Source organism: Mobula hypostoma, chromosome 14, assembly GCF_963921235.1.
Source record: "Mobula hypostoma chromosome 14, sMobHyp1.1, whole genome shotgun sequence".
Lineage (NCBI taxonomy): Eukaryota > Metazoa > Chordata > Chondrichthyes > Myliobatiformes > Myliobatidae > Mobula > Mobula hypostoma.
The window spans coordinates 2,349,584-2,367,709 of record NC_086110.1 but is presented as its reverse complement, the minus strand read 5'-3'; the positions used below and the strand labels follow the sequence as shown (position 1 = coordinate 2,367,709).

The 18,126-nt window shown below is 46.5% G+C and overlaps 1 protein-coding gene across 2 annotated transcripts in view; it reads left to right on the top strand.

Annotated features, from left to right (window-relative positions):
- The first annotated feature begins 892 nt into the window (after positions 1 to 892).
- Positions 893 to 18,126, top strand: part of ccdc102a (coiled-coil domain containing 102A) — a 199,565-nt gene continuing 182,331 nt past the window's right edge. For both annotated transcript variants that reach the window (XM_063066583.1, XM_063066584.1), the window contains exons 1-2: positions 893 to 1,004; positions 4,507 to 4,624. The gene's annotated coding sequence lies outside the window, so the exon portion shown is untranslated. The remainder of the gene's footprint in view (positions 1,005 to 4,506; positions 4,625 to 18,126) is intronic.

The following is an 18,126-nucleotide window of genomic DNA, read 5'->3' as shown; positions in this document are numbered from 1 at the left end:
ATTTGATGGTTCTGGGCCTGTACACGCTGTAAATTAGACGAATAAGGGTCGATCTCACTGAACCCTATCGCATCTTGAAAGATCTTGAAAGTGTGGTTGTGAAGAGGATGTTTCCTGTAGTGGGGGAGTTTAGAACCAGAGTGCATAACCCCGGAAAAGTGGATGTCCATTCAGAACGGAGATGAGATATTTCTTTAACCAGAGAATGTTGAATCTGTGGAATTCGTTGCCACAGAGCCGTCGAGACCAGGTGATAAGGTGTATTTAAAGTTTTTGATTCGTCTCGGCATTAAATGTTATGGGGAAAAGGGATGGAAATGAGTTGAGAGCGAAAATAGATCTGCCATGGTAAAATGGCAGAGCAGACTGGAGAGACAGAATAGCCCAATTATGCTCAATGCGTTATGTTATTACCTGCTGGATGAAGTCAACAAGTTGTGCGACATCAGTGAGGAGGGGAATTGTCAAGCTTTGGGGCGGAGATTGTGGCAGGATGGATGAAGCTTGGCTCCATGTGGGGTGACTAAGAAGTGTCGGGGCCAATGTGTTCTGACAGTGGCCTTCACCCGGTTGCCGACCCATGGATAATACGCAGGATAACATACGTGCGCTCCTCACGGTTATCGTTTCAGGCTCAGGGAAGACGACGGAGCAGGTAAATCTAGTGGGAGCCCGGTACTCGAACGGTTAATTGGTGAGCTGGCCCGGCGCTCCGCCAGCTGATTGGCAGGTTGGGTCATCACTCTTCCATCTGATTGACTGGGGAGAGAACGAATGCTTCACAAGAGTTTGATGCGCCTCCAGGTGATTGGTCATCTGAAGTGCAGCGCCCTTAGCTGATTGGTAGACTGACACGGCGGTCTTCCAGATGGCCAGGCGCTCGATCATCTGATTGGGGGAGCGGTCCGATCGCCTGCGCCGGGCCTTCAGGCTGTTCGGCGGGCCGGAGTTGCTGGAGTTTGGCTGCTGAGACTGAGGGGACTTCGGCGGGTGGCGGGGTGCTGGTGAGTCAGATTAGTTCCGGATGAAAGTCAGAGTCTGGTGGGCTGGGGGCGGGGTCTCTCTGTCTAGCTGGTCCGGAGCCCGGCGCTGGGGAAGGAGTTGATTTTGGGTTCAGGGTAGAGGGTGCCGTGATTTGCCGGGCCGGCGGGTGCATACCGCCTCATCCCATCGCCCAAGTTACCTGGGTCTCCGCTGTGCCATGGAAGCAGGGGTTCCCAAACTTTTTTTTAATGCTACGGTCCCCTGCTATTAACCGAGGGAGTTCGTGGTCTCAGTTGGCTACCCTTCCACGGAAGAGATGGGACTTGTAGCAGTAGTTGACCAGCAAGCAGGCTCCACCAGCTCCCAGTCCCGGGCGCTACAGGATTGGGGGTGGGGGGAGGTGTGGGGATGGTGGGGTGGTAGAACCCAGTGATTAGGGGCAATAGTTGGATAAATACATGGTACATGATATTCATTTTCAGATTCCGATGAGTTTCTCATTGACAATAATGAAGTTCTTTGCTCGACTAAAACTCACCGAACTTGCTGGAGAAAACTCAATGAGTAATCAGTTGTGGCGATAAAGCACGACACTGTATAAAACCACAAGCAAGAAAAAAAAATCTGCAGATGCTGCAAATCTGAGCAACACACGCAGAAGGCTGGAGGAACTTACAATGTATAGAACAACTAAAACAAAAAGTCGTTTCCTGAACAAACCGGCAAGACCCTAATCACTACCCCTATCGCAATACTTTGATCACTTTGCACTCATAGACCTTTAATTTACCATTAATTTGTTTACTTTGTAAATGCTGCTGGTGTGGTGCTATATGCCTGTAACGATGCTGCAAGTTAGTTTTTCATTATATCTGTGCATAAATGTACTTGAGCATACAATAAACAGTGAATTTTGACTTTGAACAACGAGTGCAAAAGTGATAATCATGGAAGAGATTGAATTAAGATACCAAGAAAGTGTCTGTGCCACTGGGAAGTGAGACTGTGTCAAAGTGAAAATAGATATCGACAAAGTGATTTAAATTAATTACAAATATAAAACAACATTTTATTGCACAATTATTTACCCCCTTCAAGTCAGTATTTAGAAGATGCACCTTTGACAGCAATTACAGCTTGGAGTCTGTGTGGATAGGTGTCTCAGCTTTGCACATCTGGACACTGCAATTTTAACCCATTCTTCTTTAGAAAACTGCTCAACTCTGTCAAATTGCATGGGGATTGTGATTGAACTGCCCTTTTGAAGTCCAGCCACACACACTCAGTTGGATTGAGGTCTGAGGTCTGGACTCTGACTCGGCCCCTCCAGGATATTAAATTTGTTGTTTTGAAGCCATTCCTGTGTAAACATAGAAACATAGAAAATAGGTGCAGGAGTAGGCCATTCGGCCCTTCGAGCCTGCACCGCCATTTATTATGATCATGGCTGATCATCCAACTCAGAACCCCGCCCCAGCCTTCCCTCCATACCCCCTGACCCCTGTAGCCACAAGGGCCATATCTAACTCCCTCTTAAACATAGCCAATGAACTGGCCTCAACAGTTTCCTGTGGCAGAGAATTCCACAGATTCACCACTCTCTGTGTGAAGAAGTTTTTCCTAATCTCGGTCCTAAAAGGCTTCCCCTCTATCCTCAAACTGTGACCCCTCGTTCTGGACTTCCCCAACATCGGGAACAATCTTCCTGCATCTAGCCTGTCCAATCCCTTTAGGATCTTATACGTTTCAATCAGATCCCCCCTCAATCTTCTAAATTCCAACGAGTACAAGCCCAGTTCATCCAGTCTTTCTTCATATGAAAGTCCTGCCATCCCAGGAATCAATCTGGTGAACCTTCTTTGTACTCCCTCTATGGCAAGGATGTCTTTCCTCAGGTTAGGGGACCAAAACTGCACACAATACTCCAGGTGTGGTCTCACCAAGGCCTTGTACAACTGCAGTAGTACCTCCCTGCTCCTGTACTCGAATCCTCTCGCTATAAATGCCAGCATACCATTCGTCTTTTTCACCGCCTGCTGTACCTGCATGCCCACTTTCAATGACTGGTGTATAATGACACCCAGGTCTCGTTGCACCTCCCCTTTTCCTAATCGGCCACCATTCAGATAATAATCTGTTTTCCTATTTTTGCCACCAAAATGGATAACTTCACATTTATCCACATTAAATTGCATCTGCCATGAGTTTGCCCACTCACCCAACCTATCCAAGTCACCCTGCATCCTCTTAGCATCCTCCTCACTGCTAACACTGCCACCCAGCTTCGTGTCATCCGCAAACTTGGAGATTTGTAGCTTTGGCTTTAAGCTTGGGGTCATTGTCTTGCTGGAAAACAAATCTTCTCCCCAGTCACTGCAGACTGCATCAGGTTTTCCTCCAGGATTTCCCTGTATTTTGCTGTATTCATTTCACAAGCCTCCTAGGGCCTGCTGCAGTGACAGATCCCACAGCATGATGCAGTCACCATCACGCTTCGTAGTAGGAGTGGCGTGTTTTTGATGATGTGTGGTGTTCTGCTTACACCAAACACTGTTTAGTCTGATGGCCAAGCTGCTCAGTTTTGGTTTCATCAGACCATAGGATCTTCTTCCAGCTGACTTCGGAGTCTCCCACATGCCTTATGGCAAACTCCAGCTGAGATTTCATGTTAGTTTTTTTTCTCTTTGCCACTCTCCCATAAAGCTGTGACTGGTGAAGCACCCCGAGCAACAGTTGTATGCACAGTCTCTCCCATTTCAGCCACTGAAGCTTGTAACTCCTTCAGAGTTGTCATAGGTCTCTTGGCCTTCCTCACCAGTCCCCTTCTTGTATGGTCACTCAGTTTTTGATGATGGCCTGTTCTGGGCAGATTTACAGCTGTGTCGTGTACTTTCCATCTCTTGATGATTGACAACTGTACTCCAAGGGATAATGATCAGTGTCTTGGAAACTTTTTGTATCCATCTTCTGACTTGTGCCTTTCAATAATCTTTTCATGGAGTTGCTTGGAGTGTTCTTTTGTCTTCATGGTGTAGTTTTTGCCAGGATACTGACTCTCCAGCAGTTGGACCTTCCAGATACAGGTGTATTTTTATGACAATCAATTGAAACACCTTGACCTCACAGAGGTGATCTCCATTTAGCTAATTATGTGACTTCAGAAACCAATTGGCTGCACCAGTGATGATTTGGGGAGTCGTATTAATGGGGGGGGAGGTGAATACTTATGCAATCAATTATTTTGTGTTTTATATTCGTAAATATTTAGATCACTTTGTGGAGATCTGTTTACACTTTCATTGCAGAGGAAATAAAAATTGTCTAATCTAAGAATTAAACAGTTGTATCCAACAGTGCATATGACATTGAGAATGTATGTCGTCCAGAAAGTGGCATCACAGGTAGACAGAGGTGAGGGAGTCTTTTTGGTATGCTGGCCTTCGTCAGTCAGTGGGATATTCTATTCAAGCACAGAATTGTTGTTCAATGCTCCTGAAATGTTAACTCTTTTTCTTTCTACAGATGACTTGTCTGTTTCGATAGGATTGTGGAAAAAAAATCAGCCGGAGAAAACACTGAGTGCTGTCTGTGTTATCGACAGGTATTTAGTACAAGGGCTTCAGTGAAGAGGATCATTGGAGTAAGAGCTTGTGATTTTAATTTTCTTTACTGCTGTAATTCTTGCAAAAGTATACTGGATTGTGTTTGAAGTGGAATAAAGTCCCCTGTGTAATTATTTCCTCCTCTAATTTGGAGTAGAAAGGGAATTCAAGAGTCATCCATAGCAGGAGAATGTGACACTGTCATAGTTATACTTTATTCATCCTGTGGGAAATTGGTTTTTGTTACAGTTGCACCATAAATAATAAATAGTAATAAAACCATAAATAGTTAAATAGTAATATGTAAATTATGCCAGGAAATAAGTCCAGGACCAGCCTATTGGCTCAGGGTGTCTGACCCTCCAAGGGAGGAGTTGTAAAGTTTGATGGCCACAGGCAGGAATGACTTCCTATGACGCTCTGTGCTGCATCTCGGTGGAATGAGTCTCTGGCCGAATGTACTCCTGTGCCCACCCAGTACATTATGTAGTGGATGGGAGACATTGTCCAAGATGGCATGCAACTTGGACAGCATCCTCTTTTCAGACACCTCCGTGAGAGAGTCCAGTTCCATCCCCACAACATCACTGGCCTTACGAATGAGTTTGTTGATTCTGTTGGTGATAAACCTGGTTACTCTTTTGCTCTTAAAATACTTACAGAATGCTTTGACATTTTCTTTTACAGTTTGTTATCCAAGTAAATGGCGTCCATGGCCTCTCCTTTGTCCACCCTGCTTATTAGTTCCTCGAATAACTTAACAGATTTGTCAGGCAAGAGTTCCCTTTACTGAAACCATGCTGACTTTGACTTATTTTATCATTAGTCTGCAAGTAACCTAAAACCTCATCCTTAATAATGGACTCAAAACTTTCACAACCACTCAGGTTAGGCTGACTGGCCTTTCTTTTGCCTTCCTCCCCTCTTAAAGAGGGAGTGACATTTGCAATTTTCCAGTCTTCCAGAACCATGCCAGAATCAAGTGATTCTCGAAAGATCATAATCTATGCATCTGCTATCTCTTCAGCCACCTCTTTCAGAACTCCTGGATCTAGTTAATCTGGTCCAGGTGAATTATCCACGGGAAGACCTTTCAGTTTGCCTAACACTTTTTATTTTGTAATAGGAATCTCACTCACTCCTGCTCCTTGACACTCACAGAACTCTGGCATATCGCTAGTATCTTCCACAGTGAAGTGCTTGTTAAATTCATCTGCCTTTTCTTTGTCCACCATTACTACCTCGTCAACATCATTTTCCAGTGGTCCTCTATCAACTGTCACCTGTGTTTTACCCTTTGTGCATCTGAAAAAACTTTTAATATCCTGCTTTATTTTATTGGCTAGTTTGCCCTCATATTTCATCTTTTCCCTTCTTATGGTCGTTTAAGCAACACATCAAAGTTGCTGGTGAACGCAGCAGGCCAGGCAGCAAATCTAGGAAGAGGTGCAGTCGACGTTTCAGGCTGAGACCCTTCGTCAGGACTAACTGAAGGAAGAGTGAGTAAGAGATTTGAGAGGGGGAGGGGGAGATCCAAAATGATAGGAGAAGACAGGAGGGGAAGGGATGGAGCCAAGAGCTGGACAGGTGATTGGCAAAAGGGATACGAGAGGATCATGGGACAGGAGGTCTGGGAAGAAAGACAAGGGGAGGGGGGAACCCAGAGGATGGGCAAGAGGTATATTCAGAGGGACAGAGGGAGAAAAAGGAGAGTGAGAGAAAGAATGTGTGCATAAAAATGAGTAACAGATGGGGTACGAGGGGGAGGTGGGGCATTAGCGGAGGTTAGAGAAGTCGATGTTCATGCCATCAGGTTGGAGGCTACCCGGATGGAATATAAGGTGTTGTTCCTCCAACCTGAGTGTGGCTTCATCTTTACAGTAGAGGAGGCCATGGATAGACATATCAGAATGGGAATGGGATGTGGAATTAAAATGTGTGGCCACTGGGAGATCCTGCTTTCTCTGGCGGACAGAGCGTAGGTGTTCAGCAAAGCGGTCTCCCAGTCTGCGTCGGGTCTTGCCAATATATAAAAGGCCACATCGGGAGCATTTGCTCCCGATGTGGCCTTTTATATATTGGGGTGATATACTGCGTCCGGTGCTCCCTTTCAAATCTACTTTCAAATTCCTTACTCACTCTTCCTTCAGTTAGTCCTGACGAAGGGTCTCGGCCTGAAACGTCGACTGCACCTCTTCCTACAGATGCTGCCTGGCCTGCTGCATTCACCAGCAACTTTGATATGTGTTGCTTGAATTTCCAGCATCTGCAGAATTCCTGTTGTTATGGTCTTTTAGTTGCCTTTTGTTGGATTTTAAAAACTTCCCAATCATCTAACTTCCCACTCACTTTTATAAGATTATATGCCCTTTCCTTGGCTTTTAACTTCCCATGTCAGCCACGGTTGTGCATTCCTGCCATTCGAGAACAACTTCTGTGGGACATATCTATCTGGTGCCTTCTGAACTATTTCCAGAAGCTGCAGCCACCTCTGCTCTGCTGTCATCCCTGGCAAAACCCCTCTCCAATCCACCGGGGCAAGCTCCTGTCATGCCTCTACAATTCCCTTTATTACATTGTGATCTTGATATATTTGATTTGTGCTTCTCCCTCTCAAGTTGCAGTATGAATTCAATCATATTACAATCACTGCCTCTAGATTCTAGACACTAGAATACTACAGCACAGTACCCTTGATGTTGTGCCGACCCATATATTCCTAAAAAAAAAGTGCTAAACCCACAGTACCCCATAACCCTCTATTTTTCTTTCATCCATGTCCCTGTCCAAGAGGCTCTTAAATACCCCTAATGTTTTAGCCTCTACCACCATCTTTCCGCTTCTTCATCCAGGTCATTTATAAAAATCACAAAGTGCAGGGGTCCCAGGACAGATCCTTGCGGCACTTCACTAGTCACCGACCTCCAGGCAGGATACTTTCCTTCCACTACTACCCTCTGCTTTCTTCCTGTAAGCCAATTTTTTAAACGAACAGGCAAGGTTCCACTGATCCCATGCCTCATGACTTTCTGGATGAGTCTCTCGTTGGGGACCTTGTTAAACGCCTTGCTAAAATCCATGTAGACCACATCTACTGCCCTACCCGCATCAATTTCTTTTGTTACCTCTTCAAAACACTCAATTAGGCTCGTGAGGCATGACCTTCCCTTCACAAAGTCACGTTGACTATCCTTGAGTAGACTGTACTTCTCCAAGTGCTCGTAGATCCTATCCTTAAGAGTCCTTTCCAATAGTTTGCAGACCACCGATGTAAGACTCACTGGTCTATAATTCCCAGGATTCTCCCTGTTACCTTTTTTAAACAAGGGAACTACATTTGCCATTCTCCAAATCCTTCAGCACCTCCCCTGCAGCCAAAGAGGATTCAAAGATCATAGCTACTGCTCCAGCAACCTCTTCTCTCACTTCTCACAGCAACCTGGGGTATATCACGTCCGGCCCTGGGGACTTATCAATCTTGATGTTTTTAAGAAGATCCAGCACTTCTTCCTTAATCTCCACGTTGTCCAGCACACAGGCCTGTTCTATTTCGACCTCACCCTGATCAAGGTCCTTTTCACTTGTGAATACTGAAGCAAAGTATTCGTTTAGGACCTCCCCAACCTCCTCCTCCGCCTCCAGGCACATGTTGCCTTCTTTATCCTTTAGCGGTCCCACCTTCATTCTTGTCATCCTTCTGTAAATCTACCTTAATTTCCCCACTTCCTCCTGTTTCATTACACTCCTTCTTTTCACTTTCTACCCCCTCCTGGTACAAGGCTGGTAGAAACGTCTCAGCAGTCTCTCTGGACATACAGCGAGTCACTGCGCAAACAGGATGAACCTGTGAGTCCATGGGCGGGGCCTCAATGCTGGCAGGCTGACCTGTCAATCTCACTGCCGAGAACACAATTCCCCCGGCAACGTCATTACCGAGCAAGACTTCCATGCCTTTCATCGGTAATTCGGGCCTCACCCCGATCGTGACTAGTCCAGAGACCAAGTTGCTTTGTAGGTGTATCTGGCGCAAAGGGACTGCCTCAGTCCCTTTCCCAATGCCTTTTATGACCCTGACTTTCCCAGTCTTGGTCTCTGAACTAAAGTCTAACACACCCTTTAATATCAATGACTGACACGCTCCCGTGTCTCTCCAGATCCGCACTGGAACTGGGTTTAACCCCTCCTTCACCAACACCAATCCGGCCAAGATAAACCTCTCGCGCCCTTCCTGAACTTTGGCAGACCTGTCCTGTCCTAGCGGTTCGTTTACCAGCTCGATACAGCCAGTCGAAATCGCCGTTTTTCCTTTCTCCGTCTCCTTCTTTGGGGCAAAGCACCTGGACGCAAAGTGTCCGACTTTCCCACAATTATAACTGACGACCCCAGGAGACTTCCTACCAGACTGCTCCCGGTCTACCTTATCCTTCTCACTAGTCCCCGGCTTACTTCCTGACTTTTCTGGCGGACTCTCCCCGCCGTCCTAATTACCCTTCTGGTAGCCTTTACTCGGGGCAAACTTCATTTTATGCGTCAACGCGTACTCATCCGCTAACTTGGCAGTTGCGGCTAACGTGGCTGCCTCTTTCTCATCTAGGTAGGGTCTCATACCTTCAGGGACACAACCTTTAAACTGCTCAATCAGGATCAGCTGTAGCAGTCTGTCATAATCCCCTTCGAGGCGCACCAACGCTCACAATATGTCTGCATCTCACGGGCAAACTCTAAATACGTGCGGTCCCACTGCTTCCTCGCATTCCGGAACCTCTGCCGGTATGCCTCCGGGACCAACTCATAAATCCTGAGGATGGCCTCTTTCACCACCTCATACCTCTGGGCATCTTCCGCGGACAAAGCTGAGTAAGCTCGTTGGGCTTTTCCTTTCAGTACACTTTGAAGCAAAACAGCCCACTTATCCCTCGACTAGTCCTGACTTGCAGCAACTTTTTCGAAATGGAGAAAGTACCGATCCACATCGGTATCGTCAAATGGGGGAACCAGCCGAACCTCCTGGGTCGCCCTGAACCCTCCATCTTGGTTCGGCACGAGCCCCTGCTCGGCCCTTATCTTTAACTTCTCCAGCTCAAATTCCCTTTCTCTCTGTTTCTCTTCGTGTTCTAGCTGCCGTACCCGGAACTCGTGCTCGAGTCTCAGTTTTTCAAGCTGCATCTGTACTGCGTCTCCACCAGGTTTTCCAATAGATATCACCTCCAGCTCCCCTTGGGGAAACACACCTTTAGATACATAGTGCTCTATGATAGCTCTGTGTATCTCCTCTCTCCTCATTGTCGGCTTCCCCTTAACAAGATTCAACCGTTTGGCCACAGCTACCAATTCCGCTTTCCTGGCATCCTCTAATGCCTCCAAGGTCGGCGCCTTTAGAAATTCCTCAATCTCCATTTCTGCTGTTTGCCTTTTCTTTCTTTTGGGAATTTTAACCCAATCAGTTTACTCCGTCCCAAATTTAGCGTTCGAAATCGCGGACGAGAACCCCACTTATGTTACGTACCCCGTAACTGGGTTGCCAAGCCAGCAGAAATGGACCACTCAGTTGGAGTCTGGATTACTGGAACTATGAAAGTTTTATTAAAGAAATAAGCAACACAGTACTCTAATAGCAAGGATATAAAATGCAACAGGTTAGCAATGAATAAACACACATGTACACAGAACTTGGATAATAGGATCAATCAAGCTCTATTGCCGTCTCGGGGTAAATGACCAGTTTCAAGTGACGCAAAGTTCAGTGCAATTGAGTTCAGTTCACAGTAATCACTGTTGTGCCATTGGGGGCGGGGGGGGGGGAGAGAGAGAATGAATGAATATTCAAATCTGATTCCAAACAGACCTTCGATATTCCTCGCAGTCAGCTTTCGGGCGAGCCCTTTGTAATGTCTTCTGAGGTCACCGACTGTGACCCCTCCGTTCCAGATACGATCGTTCTTCTGCAGTGAACCCAGCACCCAGGCAAGGGTGGACACACACACCAGGTTCCCGCCGATCCGTACCTTTCTACTCTGTGCGTCTATGGCTGGTCCCGTGACCAGACCTCCAAAATACTCCCACCAACTAGTGGGGGGGGGGCACACCGCTTTCAGGGTCTCGTTACCTCGTGGAGTCGTGTGTGGTGTTTCAGCGAACCTGCCCCTTTTTATCCCCCTGCTGGGGTATCGCCTGTCCATTCACACTTCAAACAGTTCAGGGTTCAAAAGGAGCCGGTCTTGACAATACTCAGACCGGTGTCTCCTTCCGTTAAACTCTCTTGTCTCTTCATTAACATTTCCAAATGCTGCTCCATTGTCTTACTTATCTCTCTCTCCTGAAGACAGGTGGCAGATCAACTGTTGATCCCACTGGTGCTAGCACAGGACAGTTAACATCTTAGTCTAGGTGTACTTTTGTAACCCTCTTTCGTCACAGCAGTTTAAATGGCTCGGCACAGATTAGATGGGCTGATGGGTCTATTTGTGTGCTGTCCTTTTCATGACTCCAGATTCGCACTCATGACTTCCTACTCACAAAACTATGCTGGCTATTTCTGATCAGACTTTGACTATCTAAGTGTTGTTTCTCAGAATTCCCTGCAGTAACTTCCTTACAACTGAAGTCAGGCTGACTGACCTGTGGTTTCCTGTCCTGTTATTGTTACTTTTCCTGAACATCAGAATGGTATTGGCCACCCTTCAGTCTTTTGGAATTTTACCAGTGGCTGATGATGCAACAGATAGTTCTACAAGGACCTTGGCAATTTCTTCCATGGCTTACATGGGAAGCACTTGGTCAAGCTCATCTTAATGTGCTTCGAGGCTACAAGTACCTCCTTCCTTGTGATATGCATATGTTCCAAGACCTCACTACATATCCTTAGTAAACACCAAGGAGAAATGGACATTAAAAAATCTCAGCCATCTCCTGTGGCTCCATATAGGCAGCTCTGAAGGTCTTGAAGAGGACTTAGTCCCTCCCTGGTCACCATTTTACTATTAACACAAGAACCTCTTGGACCTTACCTGCTAAATCCATATTGAACCTTTTTGTCCTGATTTCCCTCTTAAGCACACCCTTAAGGTTACATATATTCATCAGTGGAATCATTTGGTACTATGTACCAGTATCTGAAAAGTGATGCATGTTTTTTTTTCTTGCTACAGCCTCAATATCGCTCATTAGCCAAGGTTCCCTGAACTTGATATCTGTACATTTCACCCTAACAGGAATTGTTGACTCCTTGTATGATCCTTTTAAAAACCTCTTGCCCGCTGTTCCTTTGGCTTTGGAGTAACCATGTCAATGCCAGCTAGAATCTAAAATCTGGCCCTGCTCCAGGTCAGGATTTAACCTGTGGATCTGTGCAGTCTTTTTCCATAACTATTTTAGTTATGGTCACTGGACCCAAAGTTCTTTCCACTTGCCACTTCAATTATTTAGACCATAGGAAAAGGATTAGGGTGTTTGGCGATTCCATCGTGGCTGATTTATTATCCCTCTCAACCCCGTTCTTCTTCCTCCTCCCTGTAACATTTGATGTCCTTAATAATCAAGAACCTATCAACCTCCACTTCAAATATAGGCAGTGACTTAGCCTCCATAGCCTTTTGTAGCAACGAATTCTGCAGATTCACCAACTTCTGCTGAAAGAAACTCCTCCTCCTTTCTGTTCTAAGGTTGTATTCTGAGGCTGTGCCCGCTGGGTCTACACTGTACAGTCGGCACGGTAGTGTAGTGGTTAGCACTTCACTTTACAGAACGCAACTTGGGTTCAATTTCTGCCACTGCCTCTAAGGAGTTTGTACATTCTCCCTGTGACTGTTTGGGTTTCCTCTGGGTGCTCTGGTTTCCTCCCACAGTCCAAAGACATACCGGTTGATTGGTTAATTGATCATTGTATATTGTCCTGTGATTAGGCTAGGATTAAATTGGGGGAATGCTGGGTGGTGTTGCTCGAAGGCTGGAAGGCATACTCTGCACTGTATGTCAATAATCAAACAAACAAATAAATAATAAATAAAACAACATCTTCACATCCACACTCTCAAGACCAGGGGTTCCCAACCTCTTTTATGCAATGGACCAATACCATTAAGCAAGGGGTTCATGTGCCCCAGATCGGGAACCTCTGATCTAGACCTTTTGGTATTACATAGGTTTCAATGAGATCCCCTCTTATTCTTCTTAACTCCAGTGAGTACAGACCAAGTACTATCAAATGCTCTTCATATGTTAACCCTTTCATTCTTGTTCTCCAGAATGATCATTCTCCTGAACCTCCTCTGGACCTTCTCCAATGCCTAAAAGATAAGGAGCACAAAACTGCTCACCATATTCCAACTGGCCATGCCTTATAAAGCCTCAGCATTACATTCTTGCTTTGATATGTTAACCTTGCATTTACCTTCTTTATCTCTAAATCAATCTACAAGTTAGGCTTAAGGGTTTCCTGCACAAGGATTCAAATCCCTCTGCACCTCAGACTTCTAATTTTTTTTTCCATGTTTAGAAAACAGTCTACACTTTTATTCCTTCTATCAAAGTGCATGACCGTACACTTCTCTATACTATAGTCCTCTGCCAGTTCTTTGCCTATGTTCCTAATCTGTGTACCTCCTTCTGCAGACTCCCCGCTTCATAGGCATTAGCTGCCCCTCCACCTGTCTACATGTCGTCTGCAAACATGGCCGCAAAGCCATCAATCCCGTTATACAAATTGTTGACAATAAACGTGAAAAGAAGTGGTCCCAATACCAACACCTGTGGAACACCACTCATGTCCCCCTTTATTCATACTCTTTTCCTCTTGCCGATCCGTCAATCTTCTATCCATGCTTGTATCTTTCCCATTGTACCATGGGATCTTATTTTGCTTAACAGCCTCATGTGAGCCACATTGTCAAAGGTCATTTGAAAATACAAGTGAACAAAATCCACTGACTCCCCTTTGTCTAACCTGCCGGTTATTTCCTCGAAGAATTCCAGCAGGTTTGCCAGGAAAGATTTCCCCTTCTGAAACCTCAGTGTCTTGTTGGCTGCTGGGGCGTATGTACCACAATCCCCTCAATGTGATTGTTACCTTCATGTTCCTAATTCCACGTTCACCCACGTTCATTTCATCACCTTTACCCATAATACTCCCAGCATTAAAATACACACATTTTAAACTATCCAACCCATCGTACCTGTTATTTCGATTTTGCCTTTCTATACTTCTCTGGCATCTACCTTTCAATCCAATCCTTCACTGACTGACCTGGTGCTCTAGATCCCAGCCAACTGCAAAACAAGTTTAAACTCTCTCGAGTAGCATTAGCAAACCGCATGGCCAGGGTATCTGCTCCCTCCCAGTTGAGGTGCAACCTGGCCCTCTCGTAAAGGTCACCTTTCCTGAGGAAAGGTTTCAATGATCCAAGAACTTGAAACCCTGTCCCCTGCACCATCTCCTCAGCCATTCATTCATCCACATTGTTACCCTATTCTGGTCTGCACTAGTGTATGACACTGCAATGGGAGTAATCCTCTAGTAATCCTCCCTAATACTCTAGGGAGATGCGATTCAATAATGGGGAAATTAAAATGTTCCACAACGACAACCCTGTTATTATTGCACCTTTCCAGAATTTGTCTCCCATCTGCTCCTTGATGTCCCTGTTACTATTGGGTGGTCTATAAAAAACACCCAGTAGAGTTATTGACCCCTTCCTGTTTCTAACTTCCACCCACAGAAACTCCATAGACAACCCTTCCGTGACTTGCTCCTTTTCTGCGTTCGCGACACTATCTCTGATCAACAGTGCCACGCCCCTACCTTTTAGCCTTCCTCCCCGTCCTTCCTGAAACATCGAAAGCCTGGCACTTGAAGTAACCATTCCTGCCCCTGAGCCATCCTAGTCTCTGTAATGGCCACAACATCATAGCTCCAAGTACTGATCCACGCTCTAAGCTCACCTGTTTTGTTCATAATACTCCTTGCATTAAAATAGACACATCTGAAACCATCGGTCTGAGCGCGTCCCTTCTCTATCACCTGCCTGTCCTCCCTCTCGCACTGTCTACAAGCTTTCTCTATTTGTGAGCCAATCGCCTCTTCCTCCGGCTCTTCAGTTCGATTCCCACCCCCCAACAATTCTAGTTTAAACCTCCGTCTCCGCCGCATCTGCTCTCAGGATGAGGCTTTTCATTCTAGGACGAGGGAGATGTCTTCATTTTTTAAAGAAAGGGGCTTCCCTTCCTCCACTATCAACTCTGCTCTTAAACGCATCTCCCCCATTTCACGTACATCTGCTCTCACTCCATCCTCCCACCACCCCACTAGGAATAGGGTTCCCCTGGTCCTCACCTACCACCCCACCAGCCTCCGGGTCCTACATATTATTCTCCGTAACTTCCGCCACCTCCAACGGGATCCCACCACTAAGCACATCTTTCCCTCCGCCCCCCCCTGCATTCCGCAGGGATCGCTCCCTACGCAACTCCCCTGTCCATTCGTGCCCCCCATTCCTCCCCACTGATCTCCCTCCTGGCACTTATCCGTGTAAGCGGAACAAGTGCTACACATGCCCTTACACTTCCTCCCTTACCACCATTCAGGGCCCCAAACAGTCCTTCCAGGTGAGGCATCACTTCACCTGTGAGTCGACTGGGGTGATATACTGCGTCCAGTGCTCCCGATGTGGCCTTTTATATATTGGTGAGACCCGACGCAGACTGGGAGACCGCTTTGCTGAACATCTACGCTCTGTCCGCCAGAGAAAGCAGGATCTCCCAGTGGCCACACATTTTAATTCCACATCCCATACCCATTCTGACATGTCTATCCACGGCCTCCTCTACTGTAAAGATGAAGCCACACTCAGGTTGGAGGAACAACACCTTATATTCCGTCTGGGTAGCCTCCAACCTGATGGCATGAACATTGACTTCTCTAACTTCCGCTAGGCCCCACCTCCCCCTCGTACCCCATCTGTTACTCATTTTTATGCACACATTCTTTCTCTCACTCTCCTTTTTCTCCCTCTGTCCCTCTGAATATACCTCTTGCCCATCCTCTGGGTCACCCCCCCCCCGTCTTTCTTCCCGGACCTCCTGTCCCATGATCCTCTCGTATCCCCTTTTGCCTATCACCTGTCCAGCTCTCGGCTCTATCCCTCCCCCTCCTGTCTTCTCCTATCATTTTGCATCTCCCCCTCCCCCTCCAGCTTTCAAATCCCTTACTCACTCTTCCTTCAGTTAGTCCTGACGAAGGGTCTCGGCCTGAATCGTTGACTGCGCCTCTTCCTATAGATGCTGCTTGGCCTGCTGCGTTCACCAGCAACTTTGATGTATGTTGCTTAAACTCTCCCCAGTAGCCTTAGCAAACCTCCCTGCCAGGATATTGGTCCCACTGGGATTCAAGTGCAACCCATCCTTTTTGTACAGGTCACACCTGCCTCAAAAGAGGTCCCAGATCCAGAAATCTGAATCCTTTTCCCCCTGCTCCAATTCCTCAGCAACGTATTTATACTCCGTCTCATTCTTTTCCGATACTCACTGTCACATGGCACAGGCAATAATCCCGAGATTACTATCTTTGTGGTCCTGCTTCTCAACTTCTTTCCTAACTTCCTATGGTCTGCTTTCAGGACCTCTTCCCTTTTCCTACCTATGTTGTTGGTACCAATATGTACCATCATCTCTGGCTGTTCTCCCCCCCCCCCCACTGCAGGATATCGTGGATGCGATCAGAAACATCCTGGACCCTGGCACCTGGGAGGCAAACTACCATCCATGTTTCTTTCCTGCGTCCACAGAATCGCCTGTCTGACCCCCTAACTATAGAGTCTCCTATTACTGCTGCCAGCCTCTTCCTGTCCCTACCCTTCTGAGCCACAGGGCCAGACTCCGTGCCAGAGGCACAGCCACTGTTGCTTCCCCCAGGTAGGCCACCCCCCCCCCCAACAGTACCCAAACAGGAGTACTTATTGTTAAGGGGGACAGCCACAGGGGTACTCTCTAGTATCTGACTCCTGCCCTTCCTTGTCCTGACTGTTACCCACCTATCTGTCTCCCGAGGCCCCGGTGTGACTCCCTGCCTATAGTTCTTATCTATCACCTCCTCACTCTCCCTAACTAGACGAAGGTCGTCGAGCTGCATCTCTGGTTCCCTAATGCGGTCCCTAACGAGCTGCAGCTGGATGCACCTGGTGCAGATATGGCCGTCCGGGAGGCTGGGTGTCCCACATCTGACACCCAGCACAGACACTGGCCTCACACACATTGCCTGTCTGTAGGCAACTTGCCTCGCCTCGACCGGTTATCGCCTAAACGCCGTTGAACCAATGCCCTCCTGCTCTGTCTCCCTCTGCTCTGCCTTCCACACCCCTGATGTCCACTTTATAAAGCTGTCTCCTTTTAAAATCTTCTCGCTGTTCTAACTGGCTGACGTCCATGTGCTTGCGCAGTTATGCCTTGATCAAACTGCTGAAGAAATAGGTTGAGTGAACTTGGCCTTTTCTCCTTGGAGGATGAGAGGTGACCTGATAGAGGTATATAAGATGATGAGAGGCATTGATTGTGTGGATAGTCAGAGGCTTTTTCCCAGGGCTGAAATGGATAACATGAGAGGGCACAGTTTTAAGGTGCTTGGAAGTAGGTACAGTGGAGATATCGGGGTAAGTTTTTTACGCAGAAAGTGGTGAATGCATGGAATGGGCTGCCAGCGACTGTGGTGGAGGTGGATATGATAAGGTCTTTTAAGAGACTCCTGGATAGGTACATGATCCTTAGAAAAATAGAGGGCTGTGGGTAACCCTAGGTAATTTCTAAAATAGGTACATCTTCGGCACAGCATTGTGGGCCAAAGGGCCTGTGTTGTGCTGTAGGTTTTCTATGTTTCTATGTGTGTTAAATATTCAGCTTTGTATTGTCTGTAAATTGGAGAACATAAATGTTTGGTCGAATTTTTACTATTTGTAAATAAATGTTTAACATACCTTTTTGAAGTTGATGCATTTCCTGTTGCACTTGCTGGCCCCACAAATCTGATTCAACATTACAGAGAGTTGTATTGATCTTGGAGTAGGTTGAAAGGTTGGCACATCACGGGCTGAAAGATCTACACTGTGGTCTACTGTTTGATTTCCCTGAATATGCAGTTGCAGCTTGACAGGGTGGTGAAGAAATCTTATGGCATATTGGCCTTCATAAATCAGGAGATTGAGTATATTTCTTGGAAAAAATGGCCCTCCAATTGGAAAGACCAAATGGCCATCCAGATGCCTATCTAAATGCTGATCCAAAATGTATCTGCTCCTCTTAGTGCAATTACTTGAGTCAAGTAAGATGTTCTCCTAAGGGGTTGTCTGTTGGTGGGTTCTTATGTGGCTATAAAGGCCAATCCAGAATTCACATATTCTAGTGCAGTGTTCAGTGGTTGGGCCTTTTGGTTGTTCATTCTCTCCTTTAATAGCTGTCACTTGTTCTCTGTGACACAGCAGAGGTCACCACTATGTAGCACAGCTCCCTCTTGAACAGATTTCCTCCAGGTGCATCTATTGATTGCAATGTCTTCCAT